Source organism: Ovis aries, chromosome 9, assembly GCF_016772045.2.
Source record: "Ovis aries strain OAR_USU_Benz2616 breed Rambouillet chromosome 9, ARS-UI_Ramb_v3.0, whole genome shotgun sequence".
Taxonomy (NCBI): domain Eukaryota; kingdom Metazoa; phylum Chordata; class Mammalia; order Artiodactyla; family Bovidae; genus Ovis; species Ovis aries.
The window spans coordinates 55,585,978-55,608,773 of NC_056062.1; the positions used below are offsets into that span (position 1 = coordinate 55,585,978).

The following is a 22,796-nucleotide window of genomic DNA, read 5'->3' on the forward strand; positions in this document are numbered from 1 at the left end:
GGCACCTAGAACCATGCACAATACATAGCAGGTAGTTGATAATTATGTTTCCAGTGATTGGTTAAATTTATTCAACCCATTTGCCAGTGACTTGTGCAAGTTAGACACTGTTAAACTCACTTTGATGACTATAGAAACTATGATTCAGGAAAAATGATGTATGAGACAAAATGATCATAGACTTTAGAGATAAAACGCTCTCAGATTGAGACCTGTCCCTGTCACTTAGTCATGGCATGACTCTAAGCAATTGGTTTAAATGGTGTGATCTGTAAAACAAGGATGTTAATACTGCAGATGGTGACTGCAGCCATGAAATTAAAAGACACTTACTCCTTGGAAGGAAAGTTATGACCAACCTAGACAGCATATGAAAAAGCAGAGACATTCCTTTGCCAACAAAGGTCTATCTCGTCAAGGCTATGGTTTTCCCAATAGTCATGTATGGATGTGAGAGTTGGACTATAAAGAAAGCTGAGTGCCGAAGAATTGCTGCTTTTGAACTGTGGTGTTGGAGAAGACTCTTGAGAGTCCCTTGGACTGCAAGGAGATCCAACCAGTTCATCCTAAAGGAGATCAGTCCTGGGTGTTCATTGGAAGGGCTGATGCTGAAGCTGAAACTCCAATACTTCGGCCACCTCATGTGAAGAGCTGACTCATTTGAAAAGACCTTGATGCTGGGAAAGATTGAGGGCAGGAGGAGAAGGGGACAACAGAAGATGAGATGATTGGATGGCATCACTAACTCAATGGACACAAGTTTGAGTAGACTCTGGGAGTTAGTGATGGACAGGGGAAGCCCGGCATACTGTGGTCCATGGGGTCGTGAAGAGTTGGACACGACTGAGTGACTGAACTGAACTGAACTGAACTGAATAATACATACTTCAAAGGGTCATGAGGATGAAATGAAACACCATACAAGAAACCACACAGAGCAGATGACACACAAAATTTCTTTTTTTTTTCTTTTTTTGCTAGTGTTCTAAAAAGAGCACTTAACATAAGCACCTCCTTCAATTTCTGCAGGGTACCATACAGTATTATTAATAATAGGTGTAGTATTGTACAACAGAACTCTAGAACTCTTTCATCTTCCTTAACGGAAACTTTATATATCTTAAACAACTTTCCCCTCCTCTCTTTAGCTCCTAGCAACCATCATTCTACTCCCTGCTTCTATGAGTTTGACTATTTTGGAGACTTCATATAAGTGGAATCATGTAGTATTTGTCCTTCTATGATTGCTTTATTTCAATTAGCATAATGTCTTCCAAGTCTATCCATGTTGTTGCAAATGGCAGTATTTCCTTCATTTTTAAAGCTGAGTAATATTCTACTGTATGTATAGACCACATTTTCTTTTATTACCCAAAGTCAGACATTTTGCTAAACAGCTGAGTCAAAGTTAAAGCTCTGATGTATTGATTCCAAGCCTCTATTATTCTCTTTAGAGCAAGCCACAAAGCTGAGTGTATCTTGCCTATTCTTTACGAAATGAACAATCTCTAGAAATTAAAACTCCATTTGTATTGGTGAGGACTTAAACTTTCCACCTTCTCTCTGAGAGGACTTCACATGACTGAGAGCTTTTTGTTGTTGGAAGCAGAGAGCTTCAGCCTGGGAGGAATACACCACAGAAAACGAAATGAATATCAGCAGCTAGGTAGGACCAAGTGACCAACACCCATGTGTTGCAAAGTGTAACGAATGGGTCCAGAAGGTCCACAGAGGCCCATCTCTTTGAGGAGGCAGCTCAGCCAAGAGCACAGAGCCTTCAACTTTCTCAAAACTTTTGTTCCAGGCCTTACTACAATGGAAGAATGAAGTTTATTGGCATGTTGCTACTTTCACACCAAAAAGTCACCATAACATTTTCAATTTTGCCTATTTATTTTTATGCCAAGAAGCACCAGTTGAAATACATTAGCGACCAATCATCACCCAGCATCCTTCTCCTTTATTGCCAAGAATTTTCTCATTAAAGATGACTAAGATCAATATTCCAGTTCTTGGATGCAAACTGGTACAGAGACTGTCATGAGTCACACTCAAGCTCAGCAGGTCAAGAGAATGCGGTCTGCTTTATTTATTTGTTTAAATCAAACATAACATTTGAAATTCAAAGCATACATTAAATTATTTTCTCTTAAACAAATTTGAGCTAAAGTGTATTTAAGGGAGGTTCATTTAATAGATGAAGTATTTAATTGTGTCTCTTCCTTTTCTCTTTAACATGTTTATGCCCAAGGAGGGTAGTATATCAATTCAGTACATGCAATAATCCAGCCAGTAGAAAAGATCATTCCATACTTACATGATGCTTTCTTTGCATACCAAGAAATGAAAGTCTCTTTCCAAACTGCTCTGTTTCATTGATGACCAAAATAGAGCTCCCTGAAACAATGGAAAATGAACTCATGTAGAGTGTTGAGAACCTGCTGTTAATCAATGCTTTCTCCCAGAATGTGAAAAACACACGCACATCATTCCCTTTTCCTTTATGCCCTTAGCCCTCCTCCCTCTTGCATTTTAATGAGGTTCACTGTTACTATTTCCATTATCCTGATTTTAGGATTTCACAGGCAGAAGATGAATGGTTGTGCAATCCTGGCCTCCTTGGTTCGTGACAGACACTGGGTTTTAATAAACTCCACAAGGAAAATGCAGCAAATATTTTATGCAAAAATTATTACAACCTTGCTGATGCTGAGCAGAAACACTATAACAGCACTATAGTTAATGCTCCTTCTGGATCCAGACTCCCAAAATGCAAACATAGATAATTGATAACAAGTTTGGATATAGAAATTTAAAAAAAAACTCAGCAGTAAGGGAACATCTGCAGTGTTATATGCTAGGGGAGGCTATTAATAGACTCTTACCGGCTTCTGCCTGGGGAATGAAGAAAGAAGTTAAATCTTGTATATCCACAGAAGCTTCCTTTTTAAAATGGCTTTCTCTATCTCTCTGTATGTGTATGCCTATATTTGTATAATTCCAGTATTTTTTTCTCATAAATAGCAAGTCAGGCTTTTGAGTGTTATATAAAAGCAGTGACACTGAAGAAAAATATATTTATTCATTCACTCAACTCTAACTGGTATGTCCCCAACCTTCACCAACTTTGGAGAGGAAATCAGCTTACATTGATCTCCCAAATGTTGTTTCTGATCCTGCAGATGCTCACACGAGAAAAATGCAGTCTTTCCACAGATTCTCTTGTTCAAATGTTTCCAAGCTAGCTCACAAGTGCCTGAGAATCAGGTCTGGTCAGCCTTTTAGCCCACCAGGGACCATATGAATTGTCCCTGAAGGCAGTGTTGACATTCACTGGCCACAATGCTAGTCACATAGAAAATGTGTTGCTTCTGTGGTCCCTGGTGAAGAACTCTGTACCTCCAAAATCCGTGAAACAGTCAAGGATGGGAAATGGAGTAGAGAGACAGGAGGAGATGGGTCTATGATAAAGTTTCCTCATCTGTAATGGTTTGTGGTAGCAAAGCAGTCCTCAAAGATGCCTGAATCCTAATCCCTGGAACCTATAAAGAGGTTACCTTACCAGAGAAAGGGGACTTGGCATATGTGATTAAGGTTAAGGACCTTGAGATGAGTGGACTATTCTGGAGCTCATCTAATTGTATGAATCCTTCAGAGCACAGAATCTTTCCCAGCCAAGGTCAGAGTCAAAGTGAGATATGACAAAGGCAGAAAGATCAAAGGCATATCACGTTGCTGGCTTTGAAGCTAGAAGAAGGCTATGAGCCAAAATATGCAGGCATCTTCAGAAGCTGGAGGAAGCAAGGAAACAGATTCTCCTCCAGAAGGAAAGGCAACCCTCCCAACACCTTGATTTTCACTCAGTGACACCTGTGTTTAATTTCTGGCTTACAAAATTGTAAGTGCTGCTTAAGCCTCTGACTCTATGGTATGATAATTTGTTATGGCAGCAATTAAAAACAAATACAGAGTTACCCTGGTTTAGCAGTCTGGCTCTTCTGTCATTATCACAGACTTTCACTTTCACTTTTCACTTTCATGCATTAGAGAAGGAAATGGCAACCCACTCCAGTGTTCTTGCCTGGAGGATCCCAGGGACAGCAGAGCCTGGTGGGCTGCCGTCTCGGGTCGCGCAGAGTCGGACATGACCGAAGCGACTTAGCAGCAGCAGCAGCAGTGCCTTCAGTCAGGCTACTGCCTTCTGTTGACAATGGGCTCACTCGTCAGAGGTCAGACCCAAGCCAGATGGAGAGGGACATTGGCTTCCATCACATAAGCTCAGACAGAGGTGACAGCTCTTTCTAGTCACTCATCCTGTGGCACAAACTCATCAACAAGTTCCTGACTCAGAAGTAGCAAATTCCTATTTCAGAATCAACACTGCTTTTTAACCTTCACCTTTAATCCTGAAATCAATCTTCAAGTCAGATTCTGTATGCTCAGCTTCTTCACAGCATCTGTGACCTGAACTTCTGTGATACCTTTACCACTAGAATACTGTGGGGATTATATTGTGCCACTTCCGGCCATAACCCTTTAACTCTCCCTGCTTGTTAATCAGCAACACGTAACCAGAGTAGAAGCATCTGCCCAAGCACCTCCTTCAGTTACTTCTAATCTAGTGTTTTGAAGTCATGTTAAACATATAGGCACATAATTGTGGGGTTTCTCCAAGAGGAAAGCAGTATGTCCAGGCTTTATCTAGGCAGTGACCCACCAGCAGCTAGGCACCCAGAGTACCCAAACATGCATGGACATTTCTCCCATCCCTGGTTTTTAATCTAAGAGTATTTGAACACTTGCGTTTGAAATTTCTCTCTCTCCTTCTTTCTGTCTCCTTTCTCTAACACACAACACACGAGTTAGCGCATCTGTTTCCACTGGTCAGGTCCACTGGATGGTTACTGTGCTTTCACTTTACAGTTTGCATGACCTTATATACAGCATTGGGAGAAGGCAATGGCAACCCACTCTAGTACTCTTGTCTGGAGAATCCCCATGGACAAAGAAGCCTGGTAGGCTACTGTCCATAGGGTCACAAAGAGTCGGACGCGACTGAGCAACTAAGTACAGACATGTGCAATAATAAGTAAAATAATAAAGTAAAATGTGAGTGGTGAGAAACAATTATAATTCAAAAAGTCTTTTCTGAAAAAGAATATAGTAATTGTACCTGTTCTTGTCTCTGCCACATCTCCTTACTTTATATATGTGTCCGACTCTTTGCGACCCCATGGACTGTAGCCTATCAGGCTCCTCGGTCCATGGGATTTTCCAGGTAAGAGTGCTGAAGTGAATTGCCATTTCCTACTCCAGGGGATCTTCCCGACCCAGGAATAGAACCCGAGTCTCCTGCATTGCAGGCAGATGCTTTGCTGTCTGAGCCACCAGGGAAGCCCCATATATACATTATATTTATATAAGTTATTTGTTTATTTCTGTATTTGGTTGTGCCAGGTCTTAGATGTGGCACTCAGGATCTTCGATCTTGGTTACTCTGTGCAGAATCTGCTAACTGTGGCATGCAGGAGCTTTAGTTGTGGCATGCGAATCCTTAATTGCAGCATATGGGATCTAGCTCCCTTATTGGAGATCAAACCCAGGTTCCCTGCATTGGGAGAGTGGAGTCTTAGCCACTGGACCACCCGGGAGGCCCCCACATCTCCTTACTTTTCATGACAACCATATGAAAGGAGCAATTACAACTATCTATAAATTTTCAGGAAGGAAACTGATATCCACATGTATTAACTCACTGAAAGTCTCGTATTAGTAACAGTGAACCAGGTTCTCATCCTTGGTTCTCATCACTCATTTCTATTATTCTTTCTACTCTTTCATTCCTCTTGACCTGGTTCCACCCAAAGGTGAGATAGCCATTTATCTAGACAAGCATCTTGATTAGATTCATGACCCTTTCATTAAAAAAAAAAATAAATCTTAAACCTATATCAAACAAATGAAATTGCTCTTAATCAGGACATAGAATAACAGCATTACAAATCCTTGCAACAACTACAACCTTGAACTCCTGCAATCCCAGCCTTATCAGCTGCCAACCAAGTAGATATGCTATTCATGAAATAATTTTTATTTTATGACCCTGTCCATCAGCTACCAGGGAAGCTTGAATTTAAGCAGTATTGTTTTTGTTGTTGTTGTTGTTTTCTTAGTTGCTTTAACTCAACATTAAAGGACCAAAGAAGAAACAGCTCTGTGAAAGTTTATATTTAACCTCATGTCAGATGCTCTGAAGAACAGTCTTCTTTATTAGATCCCAGAAGACAAATTTCAGAATTTGGAAATGCTGTGCTCCTTCTAAATATTACCTAGTTTTTCAACTTTTGGAGACTCTAAATCTCATAAACAACTATGTTTCCCACGCTGCTTTGGCCTTTAAGGAAGTTTTAAATCAAATTTGCAGGCAAGTTTCAGGATCGTAGGGTATGCTTGACTGTGTCACAATTTTAGTCTTTTATCACAGTAGTTTTTCTTTTATCATCTTCATCTTTTCCCCTTCATCTTGTCTACATCATTTATTTATCTCTGTGTTTTAGTTGTATGCATTTTAATAATCTTAAAAGATTTTATGGAACTTGGTGGTTAAAAGAGATAAGATAAATTTCTGGTTTTGTAAAGTCAATTTAATAATCAAATCATATAGCTTTTTACATTTCTCTCTTAATACTAACATAAAGCTTGTATAATCCTAAAATGATATGATTGCTATTTGGGGGGTTATCCTTTATGAATGCCCACTGATCCAGCTGAGATTTAAAAGAGGTTTAGGAGGGAAAAAAAGAGGTTTAAGGAAAATTCTGCAAGATAAAGATTGCTGGAAAGAATTGCAATATCTCATATTATGTAAGTTGTGCTTCAAGTGTGTATAGGGTTGAAGTTTTATTTTGAACTGGGATTATAGATATAGCCTTTGGAATTGATTAATGTGAGCCAAGTCACAAATTCCACACCCTCCCCCTGCTTACTATATGCTTAAGCTGTAATCTACTCTCTGCTTGCATTTCTGTTTTCAATATTAAAAATATTAAGTTGTTTGGATGATTAAGTAAGATAATGCATGCAAAGCATTTAGCATAGTGCCTGGCATAGAGTAAGTTGAAAATGAAAGCTATTATTGTTTATATCATTAGTATGGTTGCTTTCACAAAATAATAAATGTTAGTTATTATTGTTAGTACTATTATTATCTCAGAACATAAGAGTGGCCCACAGGGACACCTGAAATCAAGGATAACTTTAGTCAGAGGTAGAATGGATCTACTCTAATGTCACACAATTTTGTGATAGAACTCCAGATTTTTCATGTCGGTAAATTAAAGAGGCAGAAGACTTATCAAACACCTACTAGAATCATGGTATAACTTTAAATTAGCTTCTATAACATGTATACATTTGAAAGCATCCTTAGAAACCCCTCAGGATTGATTAGCTTCAAATTGAACCCCCATACAACTAAGTGGTTTAACTTGTTGGATAGAGTTATTTAGTTTGCTATCTGCTGACAAAGCAATTGTGCCAAAAATGATTTTAGCTTTGGCACACATCAAACTTAAAAACCCTTCTTAATTACTATCCATCAATTGAACTGCTTCTGGAGAATATTAGAGGAACATGTGTAAAGAACATTGTATTTGTTTTTCTATTTATCAGTCTATTTATCTAAGTGAAAGTGAAAGTCACTCAGTCATGTCCAACTCTCTGCAACCCCATGGACTATACAGTCTATGAAATTCTCCAGGCCAGAATACTGAAGTGGGTAACCATTCCCTTCTCCAGGGGATCTTCCCAATCCAGGGATCAAACCCAAGTCTCCCGCATTGCAAGCAGATTCTTTACCAGCTGAGCCACAAGGGAAGCCCCAAAATGCTGGAGTGGGTAGCCTATCCCTTCTCCAGCAGATTTCTCGACCCAGGAATCAAACCAAGGTCTCCTGCACTGTAGGCAGATTCTCTACCAACTAAGCTATCAGGGAAGCCCCTATTTAGCTCTTCATTTATTTATAGTTTGTTTTGTTTTGTTTTGTTTTTCACTTAAATGAATAAAAAAAAAAAGTGAGAAATTACGGGTCAGATTTTCAGTTTAGGAATATATTTTTCCCAGAGAAGCAAGAGTTCCAAAACATTGCAGGTCACTTATGCCATATGTGAAAATATCTTGACACTTTATTCTTCTTAGGGCAAATGTCATTTCCCAAATCTTTCTCAGTCCTAAATGTAACTAATGTTTATTAAAAAAATGAATTTCAGCCAATATGACACATGTATTTTCATACATATGATTTTTACACTTAACCGATGGTTTCATTCACAGTAGGGACTCTTCCTTCCTGTTCTGTTCACTTCTGAATGGCCAGTGCCTAGAATGGCCTTATACATGGTGGGCAACTATTCACTGAATGAATAAATGAATGAATAGACACACTAGCACTTCAACCTGAGAAAGCAATAAATAATACTTCTAATCACAGTTCTGACTAACAATACTTTCAGTAGACTATGATGAGATCCTTTTTGTGAACAGTTAAATAAACAACAAAATTGGATGTAATGCTGTATGACTCATTTCCATATTTTCCAAAGTGACATTGTCAATGATATCACTGTTTCCAAAATTACAGGTATCATGAACTTGGCATATCTAGAATGAATATTCACTTAACAAATCTAAAATATTCCCTTTTAGGCCTTAAAATGATAAACTATGAAATTATCTTTCTTAGGTTTAATGTCACCGTCAACCAAATATTTATTTTTGAATCCTTGTTTTCTTATCCTTACAATAGTTTAGTACATTTCTAGATTTTTTTAAAAACCTAGATAGATTTAAGTGATTCTAATGATTTAAATTCATTTTGCAAACATTCCCCAGCTTTGTGACTTAAAGAAATGTTTAATGTGTCATTTTTAAAGACATGCTATTAACTAAGCTGAAATATTCTCAACACACTTCATTATGTACAAAAGCTCCAAAACTGTTCTGAATAAAAATGACTTGCTAAGATTTAGTAATACATTATCTTATATTTACATATTTCTTTAATAGATTTACATATAACTATCAAATAATTGTTCTGACTATGCTTAGAATTTAAAATTTTACATCTCTTTAAGATAATAGAAAATAACTTCTGCAGTAATTCTCTTTGTATTTGTCTTATCTGATTATATGTATGCATGGTTGACATTTGAAGAATATTAATCATACTTTTAAAGAGCAAAAAATAGATTCTTTTTCATACCAGATATTACTGATGACTTCTGCATAAGTATTGAAAAGAATGATTTTTCCTCAAATTTACCGCACAAGACATTCAATATCTTATTTCCAATCAAAATACTAAGTACAATCCCCTCGGCAATGCTAGAAAAGTGCCATTGCTTTTACAGATGTTTCATATAAATTCTGCTTTAAAAAATGACGATGGCTGCTGATATTGGTCAAGACCCACCCAACCTGGTTCTTCAACAAGGCAAATGATTCTGACTTTCCAAAATGTTAACACCCACAAAATAAGTGATATTGGAATTCCATGTATTCCAGTTGGTTACACTGGGAATATATGCCAACATGCAAGTAGAATAGAATGTGTAGAACTCTCTCCATGCTTACATGAGGACCACAAATCACACTTAATATGTATCCTGTCTTCTCATAAAGACAAGCATGAGAAGAGGCATCTGAGTTCCCATGTGTGTCTGAATCTGAGTTTCCAAATCACCAAATGTCATAAGGCAATTTATTTTCTTTATCTTTAATGATCACCTCTGCCTGGAGAAGGCAATGGCAACCCACTCCAGTACTCTTGCCTGGAAAATCCCATGGATGGAGGAGCCTGGTGGGCTGCAGTCCATGGGGTCATGAAGAGTTGGACGCGACTGACAGACTGAGCGACTTCACTTTTCACTTTCATGCATTGGAGAAGGAAACGGCAACCCACTCCAGTGTTCTTGCCTGGAGAATCCCGGGGACGGGGGAACCTGGTGGGCTGCTATCTATGGGGTCACGCAGAGTCGGACGCGACTGAAGCGACTTAGCAGAAGCAGCAGCTGCTGCCTATGAGGAGTATGCTACACAGCAGCTTGCAACCTCGTTTTTAAAAACAAAGTAACTGCACAGAGCTAGATTCACTAGCGGGGGGGAAAAAAAAACAAAAGAGGCTTTTATGGAAAAAAAAAAAACCACTTATGTGACAAAATTTAATTTTCAAAGGTAAATGTATTAAGCTTTTCTGTAAAGCCTCTGAGAAAACAATACTTGTCTGCCCCAATTCAGGTATGTCATAAGCATTCCTGGCGCATTGGCTAATAACAGAGTGATTACAGAACTTCTTTCTAAATAGAAAAAAGCAAATCCCAATAGCTAAAAAAACATATTTTAAAAATAAATATTTGAGCAAATTTTCTCAATATATCATTAAATATTCAAAATTAATTAACAAATAAATTTTTTGCTTTAAAATTGATATAGATTTAAGTCCAAGCTTTTCTCAGAGCCTTGCCATTTGATGGTTCTAATAACTTAAGAGGCTTCCCTGGTGGCTCAGACGGTAGAGCGTCTGCCTGCAATGTGGGAGACCTGGATTCAATCCCTGGGTCTGGAAGATCCCCTGGAGAAGGAAATGGCAACTCACTCCAGTACTCTTGTCTGGAATATCCCATGGACAGAGGAGATTGGTAGGCTACAGTCCATGGGGTTTCAAAGTTGGACATGACTGAGCGACTTCGTTTCACTGGTACCTCAGCTGGTAAAGAATCTACCTGCAGTGCAGAAGACGCCGGTTCCATTCCTGGGTCAGGAAGATCTGCTGGAGAAGGGATAGGCTACCCACTCCAGTATACCTGGGCTTCCCTGGTGGTTCAGCTGATAATGAATCTGCCTGTAACGCAGGAAACCTGGGCTAGATCCCTGGGTTGGGAAGATCCCCTGGAGGAGGGAACCACTACCCACTTCAGTATTCTGGCCTGGAGAATTCCATGGACTATATAGTCCATGATGTCGCAAAGAGTTGGCCACCACTGAGTGACTTTCCCTTTCAATAACTTCAGACTCACCTGTGTTTCTCCAAAAGTTTTGTTTTGGCCTCATGATATATGGAACATCTTTCTCCCTGTCTATTTTTTGTTGTTGTTGTTATTTCTGAAATTAAAATTTAGAAATGAGCTTACATAATTCTGCATCTATTTTTGGGCTATTAATTCAACATTGATACAGAAGAGAAGCTCTGATACAGAAGAGAAATATTTTTTTCTACAACAGGCACGCCCTGCTTTAGTCCCTTCAACAATAAATCCTTCCTCTGCTCCATGCTTTGTCATCTGCTTTGATGGCTTTGCCTTACATGTACACCGAGGCATTTCCTAGTGAAGTGTTCTGAGTCATTAGTGGCATGTGAATTTTCATTGGATTAACAACTCCAATGGAGTTTAATTCTTTTATAAGAAAATAATGTCCTCCACCCCAAATTGCTCTGCTAATGGCTGCAGTAACTTAATGATCGACATCATGTTCATTATCACTGCCGTAACTGAACACTAGTGGTGTACCAGCAGCAAACCAGTGGAAGACTGTAATATGACATCACCATTTCTAGCATAAATCAGTCAGATCACCAGAGGCTGGGAAGGAATGTGAAGAGTATTCTTGGAAGATGTTCAAAAGCCAATCATGATCACTAATGCTTAACTTACAGCATCTGCTGTCTGCTTGCTCTCTCATTTAAATGACCCATGCTTCCTTTTCAAAGTCAATGCTGGAAAGATTTCAAATGCAGACGACATTCAACAGGAAGGAAGACATAAACAAAACATAAATGGGTGCTTGATATCCTTAATGCCCAAGCATATGGGTCAGAGTTCGTTAGGGTATTTAATCCAGCTATGCAAATTGGCTTATGCCTAGGGTCTAAATAATCTGAGTCTGAAGAAACTTAGACAATGGCTCCAAAAAACACCTTGTTTAAAGTCGCTGGAATGTGAGGGTCAGTTCCAGCTCAAGGACTTTGCATTCACTGTTCTCTTTGCCTAGAAAGCTTTTCCCCAGAAATTCTGATTTATGATCTGAGTATCAATCCAAATCTAGCACTTTTCAAGAAATGTTAGCATTGAATTAACTTTCCCATGCATTTGTCTCTTATTTTCTCTATAACATTTATTACTAACACAAATTATTATCAATCTTAATTATTATCAGTCTCCTTCTCCCCACCAAGATGGACATTACATTTATCTACTTTGTTCATCAGTGTTTTCCCCAGTGTGCTGAAGAATGTCTGACAGAGAGGAAGCACGAAATATAAGTCCATGTAGGAAAAAGCAAACGAAAAGGAATGAGTATCTAAGGACAAAATATTCAGTTACTCCAAGCTTAGCACATAATTGACACTGAGTGAATGAAAGGTAAAGTCATTATCTCTTTAGTTATTATGGGGAAAATATATTATTTCAAAATGGAATATGATAATTAACAAAGGGAAAAATTCTAGCCAAACTGACAATATGGTAAAGCTTTTGAATTTTTACCAGCCTGGAAGTTATGGTGATCATTGGTAATTCCAGGACCAAGTTGAGCTTACTATGGTAACAGGGTCACACAAGGATTTCACAGAAGGGTTGCTTTTCTTTCGATGCTTGGGAAGGGACAGTGCAGCTTGGTAGTTAGGTATGTGGATACTAGAATCAGTGGGCAGGGGCTATTTCTGCTCACTAGAAAAATGAAGTTACTTTACCTTCCCAAGTTTCTTCTACTTCATCTGTAAACCTATAGGACCTACCTCATGTCTCAATCTGCTCAGTATGCTATAACAAAATAGAAGAAACATTTCTTTCTCATTGTCTTGAAGGTGGGAAATCCAAGATCAGGGTGTCAGTGTGTTCATATTCAAGGTGAAAGTGAAAAGTGAAAGTGAAAGTCTCTCAGTCGTGTCTGACTCTTTGCGACCCCATGGACTATACAGTCCATGGAATTTTCCAGGCCAGAATACTCTAGTGGGTAGCCTTTCCCTTCTCCAGGGGATCTTCCCAACCCAGGAATCAAACCCAGGTCTCCCGCATTGCAGGAATGAGGGCTCTCTTTCTGGCTTATAGACAGTTATCTTCTGTCCTTACATTGCAGAGAGAGAGATAAAAAATGATTGGAAGCAAACTCTCCGGTATTTTCTTATAAAGGCAGTAATCTCTTGATGAGGGCCACACCCTCAAGATTTCATCTAAAGCTAATTACCTCCCAGAGGCCTCACTTCTAACACCTCTGAATTGGGGGTTAGAGCTTCAACATGTGAATTTTGGAGGAACACAAATAGTCTGAAACACTTCAGGAATGTATTGTTGGCTTATGGGAAATAATAAATTTGAAGTGCTTAGGGCACTTTTGGTGCATTATAAGCACCCAAGTGTGTTGTGTGCTCATTCGCTCAGTCGTGTCCTACTCTTCTCAACCCTATGGATTGTAGCCCACCAGCCTATGCTGTCCATGGAATTTTCCAGGCAAGAATACTGGAGTGAGTTACCATTTTCTACTCCAGGTATCCTCCCCACCCAGGGATGGAACCTGAGTCTCTCATGTCTCCTGAATTGGCAGGCAGATTCTCTACCCGTACACTACTTGAGAAGCCTAAGTGTGTTAGCATCTGTAATTAAAATATGTAGCTAATATAAGTTTCATTTATGATTCATAAATCATAATTTTGAAATATAGTTTGAATAGAGATTTTAGATTTTACATGTGGATTTTATTTCATTTAAGAAAAAAATACACTGATCCCATTACTATACTCTTTGTTTAAAATTCAGTTCACTTCACACACTGAAATCCAGTACTTTGGTTTACATTTCCTAGCCAAGAGTGATCAGGATTCGGTCCATCTCCCACTTTAGGGTTAAAGTTAGGGTTGATAAATGGCAAATGATAAACCAGCTTTGGTCTGAGTTTCTGACTACCTGTGAGCTTAATAGGCCAAAAAAAAGCTTCTAAAAATAGTTCTTCTGAAACCAATTCACAAGTGTTCCATTAATGATCCCCAGCAGAGATGATGCACAACGCAGTGCTCTCAGGAACCCCTGGTGATTTTTCAGTGGATGCTCAGGGGTTGACAGGAGGAAAGCAGAATAGCCGAAATTAAATCCATGTTCTCAATGACAGTTAGAATCAAGGACCTGAGGGGGAAAATGCCACACATAAATATATGCTCCAAACTGAGTGATAAAAGTCAATAAGTATTAGAAGCCATGTATCATATCCTGATCTTAAAACATGACTAGAAGAAAGTCATTGCACCTCCCAAAACCTGGAGTTCTTAGACCCAATTTTATAAATATTCAACACTATATAAAAGCTAAAATTGAAATGTGAAAACTCAAAAATGGAAAAATAGTAATGAACCCAATTTTGTTTATATAGTTGACCCTTCTTATCCTCCAGTTTAACTGATAGCAGACCAAAAATATCCAGAAAAAAAAATTCCAGAAAGTTCCAAAAGGCAAAGCCTGAATTTGCTATACCAAAGCAACTACGTTATAGAATTTACATCGAATTAGGTATTATAAGTAATCAGGATGCTATTTTAAGTATACAGGAGGATATGTATAGGTTATTTGCAAATACTATGTCATTTATATAAGCAGCTTGAGTATCTACAGATTGTGATATTCTCAGGGATCCTGGAACTAATCCCATAGACACTGAGTGACAACTGTATATTTGCGTTTTTTTTTTAATACAGCAGAATGTTACCAAAGAATCTGTGGATATGGTATTATAAATGAGTTTATCTCCTGGTTTGATAGGAAGCATATGATTTGTTGGTGAATGTTTATGACTTTTAACAATGAGAAAAATTAAACATTATAAAATCTTACATCAACCCTGTAAGTGAAGCAAAACAATGCTTATTTGGAGAATTTTTAAATATAGGTATACTGTATCACCAAGCACTGTTTTCTCATCATTGTGGTCTGTGTTGGTCATATCTAGATCACAAAGTTCAAAGGAGTAAAAGCGAAAACTAGTTCAACTGCTATTTGTCCAAAGTTACTCATTCATTTAACATGCGCTTGTCTTTTTTTTTTTTTTTTTCCTTACCTGGAGACTCTTCTGGACTATAACAATACAAACAAGAGTTGGAAAGTCCTTGCCCTCAAAGACTCAGTCTGAAAATGGGAAGCGCTGGACAATGAAGTAAACACACAACTGCAAATAGTGAAGTGAGAACAGAGGTGCAAACAGAGAATGGAAAGAGGCTGAAAAGAGGAAAGCAAGTCAAGTCAGGGAAGACTTAAAGGAAAATAACGAGTAAAGGGATTTTGAAGTTTCCTAGAAGCTCTTCAGGCAGATTGAATTAGGAAAGGTCATGATAGGGAAATAGGAAAACTCTCTCCATCGAAGAGACAGGTGAGTCCTGTTTTAGCTGTGAGTGGGGAAAGAAAGATCATGTTTACTGGAAATAGCACTATTATTATTTTATTTTATTTCCAGTAAACATGATCCTTTTTTCACCTCTCAGAGCTGCAATAGGAGAATTCAGATAAATGGTTGATATAATAATTAAAGTCAAAAAGTCACATACCAGTTAGTAGGTAATACAAAGAGATTATGTGTAATGACTAACAGCTCATTAAATTAAGAACCTTGGAAATTATATACATATACTATTTATATATTTACATATACTATTTATATATTTACATATATATAAAAAATAGAATAAGGAATCATAATTAATTACATAATCACAAACAAATCATCTCAAATCATGGAAATAATAGATGCAAGCAATAGAACAGAAAGAGTCAAGCTGATCTACAGATGTCATCTAAAAAATAAAATGGAAAGAGAAAGATAGAAAGCAAAGGAAAACACGATGATCCAGAGGGCAACTAAAATGAGGTAAAGATTAACCTTGGCAGGAGCAGTCAAAACACAAAGAAAATACTAAAAAATAACAAATAAATTCACGTTCATGAAAAGAATAACTTTTTTTTTTAAAAGGAAGATCAGATATGTATTAATGCAAGTGACACAGAATAAAAGAAGTGCAAGGGGCAGGGAGCCCAGGATGCAATCACATTCAGTAGTAAACTTGTGACTCCAACAGATTGGAAACTAAACCCCTCAAGTGCTCTGGCACCTGCCACATGGAAACTGCAGAATTATGATTGTGGACATGGGAATGTAAAAGCGGCTTTTAGGGTTTTTTTCAAGGTGTCCAGTGCGGTAGCCACGAACTGAATTTTCCGAAGAATGAACAAAATAAGTTACACTTTCAATATGACGCAGGTTGATATAGAACTTAAGCACAAAGATACAGATTTCAGATCCTGGCTCTTCACTTCCCAGCTATGTGACATTTTCCAAGTTTTATAACCTCTCTGTTTCCAGTTTTGTTTAAAATGGCAATAATTATACTATATACTTCAAAGAGCTCTGTCAAATGACAATAATAAAATAGTGTACTTCACTGTTCGTCAATACAGTAAACAATTTAAAGCTGTGGACTAACACATAGTGAGAACTGTTTAAGTTAGATATGGATGATGACAGTGGGGATCATGATGATGGTGACTGCCGAGGGGTTAACTCCATGGTCCCCAATCTTAGACAAACCCCTGCTCTTTTGCGTTACCTTTGTGATCTTCAACAAATGTAATCATTCTAAACTCTAGTGCCTTCTACTGTCACTTTTCTAAAAGGGAATGACCGTAACCACTTGGCATCTTGTGAGAGTTAAGTGTAAGTGCGCATGAGTAGTGTGATGAATGTGAGTCTGCCGAGACCCTTCAATTTGGAGCAAAAATATGTCATCAAAATTGATGCCGTGCCTACAGGACCTCATGCTTATCCAGTCTTGTTTCGCTTGTGTTACAAGCTGCTATTAGGTTTAGTATGATTATGGTGGAAACTATTATTTTTAAAAGCTTCCCTAGTGGCACAGTAGTAAAGAATCTGCCTATCAATGCAGGAGATGAGAGTTAAATCCCTGGGTAGGGAAAATCCCCTGGAGGAGGAAATGGCAACCCACTCCAGTATTCTTGCCTGGGAAATCCCATGGACAGAGGAGACTGGTGGGCTACAATCTATGGGGTTGCAAAAGAATCTGGCACAAATTAGTGACTAAACAACAACAACGAATTATTCTAAGAGAAACAAAGATAAAGACACACTGATAGAAGCTTCTTTTCCTACATACAAATGTAGACAATTATTTGTGAGGAAGAGATGGCTGGATGGCATTACCAATGCAATGGACATGAACTTGGGCAAACCTCAGGAGATGGTGATGGACAGAGAGGCCTGGCGTGCCGCAGTCTATGGGGCCGCAGAGTGTCAGACACGAGTGAGTGAGTGAAGAACAGCAACAATGACACTGCGTTGGTGAATTAAGCAACATCCTAGAAACATGGTGAGGAAACTGGCCATGGCTAATCTAAGGGAAATTCCAGTGAGAAACGTGAACCAAAACTGAACCCCCAGAACTTCCAGAGAGCCCGCTGCACTGTTCAGAGCTTGTCATGATCAAGCAGAGGAGGCCCTCTTGAGATACCTCGAAAGTCACCTCTTAAGTTTATACAATAGTGAAACAGATCAAGAGGATAAGTCTCTTCCTGTGGAGAGGAATGGGGCTTCCCGAAGGAGCAGGAAGGAATTTTGAGAGAGCGATGTATGTCGGGAAAGGTGGAAAGTAGAAAAAGAAGACAGTGAGGATAGAGGAGCAGACGTATAAGACTTCCTTTCTGGAATGGTATCTTGGTTGTGATTAAGGCAGTACCTACCCAAGAGGTGTGTACTCTTCAACACAATAATCATGTTAATGAACATATTATGGACATATATCCACACTTAGAAGCATCTGTGAGGGTTTCCACTGCCACTGCCTTGCTCTAATAGTAAAACAAAGAAATGCTTTACACTTCTATTAAGATGAAAATGGTTAGGTAAGCTAATATTGACACGATGAAAGAATTTTAGAAATATATTCACATGAAAAAATAACACACGTGCCGCAGCAAAAAAAAAATGCAACCATTAGAGTCATGTTTGCGAAGAATGATGAATGATATGGGAAATATGCATGTGTGTAGCTAGAACTGCTGCTGCTGCTAAGTCGATTCAGTCGTGTCCGACTCTGTGCGACCCCATAGACGGCAGCCCACCAGGCTCCCCCATCCCTGGGATTCTCCAGGCAAGAACACTGGAGTGGATTGCCATTTCCTTCTCCAATGCATGCATGCATGCTAAGTCGCTTCAGTCGTGTCCAACTCTGTGCGACCCTAGGGACAGGAGCCCACCAGGCTCCTCTGTCCACGAGATTCTCTAGGCAAGAATACTGGAGTAGGTTATATTTCCTTCTCTATGTGCACAAGTATGCAGAAGGACCAAAAAAAAAGCAAAATGACATGACATAGTGTAATCTCAGATACATGTTTTTTTTTTCTTTTTAATGCACAGGAAAAGAAAAAAAGCAAAATACAAAACAAATAACAATGCTGCTCATGTTGCGTCTACGTGAGGAGATACTTATTTTTCTGCTCCTTTACCCTGCTGAAGCCCTCCCTGCTCTGAAAGATGCAAACCTCATAGATGATGAGAATGGCAGAGACACAGACTTTGTGGAGAGTTGTCAGTGCTGCTCAGCACCCAGCTCAACTATATAAAGATCCCAGGAGAGGGAACATCTGCAGCTTTCCCGTCCATGGTGCTGCTGTATAACTATGCTGAAGCCAAGACAACCCTTGATTCTAGAGGCAAGAGGAGAAACAATATGCTGGCAGTGTCTAGAAGCTCCTTCAGTTCAGTTCAGTTCAGTTCTGTTGCTCAGTCGTGTCCGACTCCTTGCAACTCCATGAATTGCAGCATGCCAGGCCTCCCTGTCCATCGCCACCTCCCAGAGTTCACTCAGATTCATGTCCATCGAGTCAGGGATGCCATCCAGCCATCTCATCCTCTGTCATCCCCTTCTCCTCATGCCCCCAATCCCTCCCAGCATCAAAGTCTTTTCCAATGAGTCAGCTCTTCGCATGAGGCGGCCAAAGCATTGGAGTTTCAGCTTTAGCATCATTCCTTCCAAAGAAATCCCAGGGCTGATCTCCTTCAGAATAGACTTAGCAACGTTTAAAATAACCCTTGTGATACCTAATGCTGATTCATGCTGATGTATGGCAAAAACCATCACAATATTGTAAAGTAATTACCTTCTAATTTTATATATATATATATAAATAACTCTGTGAGCTAGCTCTTGGTTTACATCACAATGTCCTCCCAAATTCCTTCCCAGACCATCCCTTCATGGTGGAGCTACTTATACTATTGTGGCTCCACCTCTAATTACCAGATGCATTTTGTGAAATTAATTGATATGTCAAGTGAAGGAGAGAAATTCCTGGCTAGGGAAACTGAATCAGACATGCACAATTCAGCCATAGATGGAAATTGCTCTGAGGGCCAAAATGCCACTGAGTTGATCAGTCTTCTCTCTTTGTTTTGTCCCTCTACAAAGTCTGGAATCCCTTGGAATTTCTTTTTATTTATATGCCTTAATTTTTATGCCTTTTCTATCTCCAATAATTATTTTGATTAAATGTCCCCAACACCCTTTACCCTCACTCAAAAGTCTTGGATCTGCCCAGGGTGAGGAGTAGAACATGAAGTCGGTGCACATATAACTATACTTCTGCATTTTATACTAAGAGCATGCTTTACTTTAATAATCAAGAAAACAAGTAATATGTTATCAAGAAAACAATCATAAGGTAAAATTTTTAAAATAAATTAAACCCTCCAGTGCCCTTTCCCATCAGATCTGAATTCTGGTCTCAGTGGTCATATTAATAAAAGGTGAAATAGTAGCACTGAAGCTGTGCTCAAGTATCTGCTATGTAGCATGTGGGCTAATTTCAAACAAGGTAAAAATGATACAATTAAATTTTTAAAATAAATATTAAGATGGTTAGCATGTTCCTCAAAATTAGAAATAAATATATTTTTATATACATATGATATAATGAAAGTCTTTTATACACAGATATATGAATGTGGACTATGCCTAAATAATCAAATAAAAATTAAAGAAAGCTTTTCTTAAGTTTATATGTCTACAGAAAGTATTTTGAAGTAATCTTTTATTGATGACTTTCTACATAATTCCCAAGACTACTCATTATGGAAAAACAGATATTTCCTTTTCTTTTTAAATGCTATCTAGCTTTTAAAAATATTTACCTGGTGTCAAAATGAGAGTCTGGAGGTTTATAGGAATTATTAATCCTTTTGAAATAATCATGAAATATTTTCCCTGAATCCAATAAAATATTGATACTTATTGATAGAACTGGAATGCAATTTTTTATTTCTGTACTCAATTGAGAAAGCAGGGGAATTTGGGAGGGATTTTACTGTTATTATTATTATTATTATTTTCATAGTATTTCAGAAAACTTCGATTTTCTATTTCCCCCATGCTCTGTGATTTTTCCTGCTACCAAAACATGCTGCAGAAAGCTTTCTTAGCATCTCTTATCTCATAATGCAACCTTCAAGAGGAGAAAGAATTTTCTTTAACAATTTCAGAAAAATTCTTATCATTTCCAGACAGAATTTTAGAACTATGAAAATCTGTCTAACTGAATTTCAGCTAATCATCTTAACCTCCAGACATGTTGGCCAAAACCTACTTAAATGTTTGTTATTTTATGTCTAAAACTACACATCAGTTCAGTCACTAAATTGTGACTGACTCTTTGCGATCCCATGGACTGCAGCACACCAGGCTTCCCTGTCCTTCATCAACTCCCAGAGCTTACTCAAACTCATGTCCATTGAGTCGGTGATGCCATCCAACCATCTCATCCTCTGTCAACCCCTTCTCCTCCCACCTTCAATCTTTCCCAGCATCAAGGTTTTTCCAATGAGTCAGTTCTTCACATCAGGTGGCCAAAGTATTGGGGCTTCAGCTTCAGCATCAGTCCTTCCAAACAATATTCAGGACTGATTTCCTTTAGGATGGACTGGTTGGATCTCCTTGCAGTCCAAGGGACTCTCAAGAGTCTACACCAATACCACAGTTCAAAAGCATCAATTCTTCAATGCTCAGCTTTCTTTGTGGTCCAACTCTCAAATCCATATATGACTACTGGAAAAACCATAGCTTTGATAGATGGACCTTTGTCGACAAAGTAATGTCTCTGCTTTTCAATATGCTGTCTAGGTTGATCATAGCTTTACTTCCAAGGAGCAAGCATCTTTTAATTTCATGGCTGCAGTCACCTTTTGCAGTGATTCTGGAGCCCAAGAAAATAAAGTCTCTCACTGTTTCCATTGCTTTCCCATCTATTTGCCATGAAGTGATGGGACTGGACGCCATGATCCTCATTTTTCGAATGTTGAGTTTTGAGCCAGCCTTTTCAGTCTTCTCTTTCACTTTCCTCAAGAGGCTTTCTGCCATAAGAGTGGTGTCATCTGCATATATGATGTTATTGATATTTCTCCCAGCAATCTTGATTCTACTTTGTGCTTCACCCAGTCCATACATGTATATTCTCTGTTTTTGGTGCTTTATATTGTATCTTCAAATTAAATTGAATTTTTAAATGAATTTTCCAGGTAATGGCAACTTCCTTTCAATTTCCTAAATGTTCTGCATACTCTAGTCTCTATAACAGATTTTGCATTAATATCGCTACACTAAGTTGTTCTCAAACTTTTATATAGTTCACCTGTCTTTTGAGGGATAAATTCATTTCATTGAAGCAAATACCAGGTCACATTTTTCTATTTAACATTGTAAAAATGCTTAGGGACATGTTAAATGAAGTTCCATAAAACCACAATTGCATATTGCCTATCAGGGTAGAGTTTAAAAGCTAATTACATATTCATCGATGCTTAGTTACTGAACCATAGAAACACCTAAATAAGCAATCTGTAGTTATCCAATGTGAAATAGTCATCCTATTAACACTTAATTCAAATTCATAGAAAAAGTGTCTTTCCTAAAACCAAAGATAAAATAGAAAGAAATGTTTTCTTTAACAGCTAATGGAGCCCAGTGCAGTTAAACTAACGAAGGGAGTGTGTTTTCTACTAACTGTTCTGTTTTCCTATTCACCAGAAAATTATACGTAAAATTACAGAGATTATTGTTAGGAATTTACAAACCACCTGTTTTTATTTCCATTAAAATTTTTTCTTAAACCTCTTTTCATTTCTTTAATCTTTATATTAAAGCAGAAATACCTTTATCCTTCAGAAACTTGAAAATAATCTACTTAAGAATCTTATTTTTCCACCTCTAATTCTTTCTGATGGATGTTATCTGAATTCAAGAATATTCCTAATACAACATTTCACTTATAAAGCAAGGATCCTGGGAGTTTCATTTGGCTGTCTTTATTTGAAGAATTTATGTTTTGTGTATCCTGGTCTCAATGCAAAGTTAATTCCCCAACCATCACTTCTGTGTAAGCTCAGAATAGACAAAACTGTACCATGTAAATTAGTGGTTGTACAGTACCCAGTGCAAGACCTTGACTTCAAGTGCTTAACTGATACCCCTCAAAAATGTATCTTTTTCCCCAAAGATTAGAAGAGATATCCATATTAAAATTGAATAACTCTGAATACAAAGAAAAGGAAAAATGAAACCACAGTGAGAACAGAAGCAGATTATATCAACTCATGTCCCAACTCTACCTTGTACCAGCCATCACCAATGCTCTCTGGTCTTGCAAAAAGTTGAGATTCTCTGAACCTCAGTGATTTTTTAAATTATATTTTATAAAAGCACT

General features: G+C 38.1%; 1 long non-coding RNA gene and 1 other non-coding gene across 2 annotated transcripts in view; one reads left to right on the plus strand and one right to left on the minus strand.

Annotated features, from left to right (window-relative positions):
• Positions 1–2,316: 2,316 nt before the first annotated feature.
• Positions 2,317–22,796, minus strand: part of LOC114116375 (uncharacterized) — a 99,433-nt gene continuing 78,953 nt past the window's right edge. Inside the window, exon 2 of the long non-coding RNA XR_003590314.3 lies at positions 2,317–2,397. This is a non-coding gene — a long non-coding RNA (uncharacterized LOC114116375). The remainder of the gene's footprint in view (positions 2,398–22,796) is intronic.
• Positions 19,787–19,917, plus strand: LOC114116489 (small nucleolar RNA SNORA61). Its single transcript, XR_003590393.2, has one exon. It is a non-coding gene; the product is annotated as a small nucleolar RNA SNORA61 (small nucleolar RNA).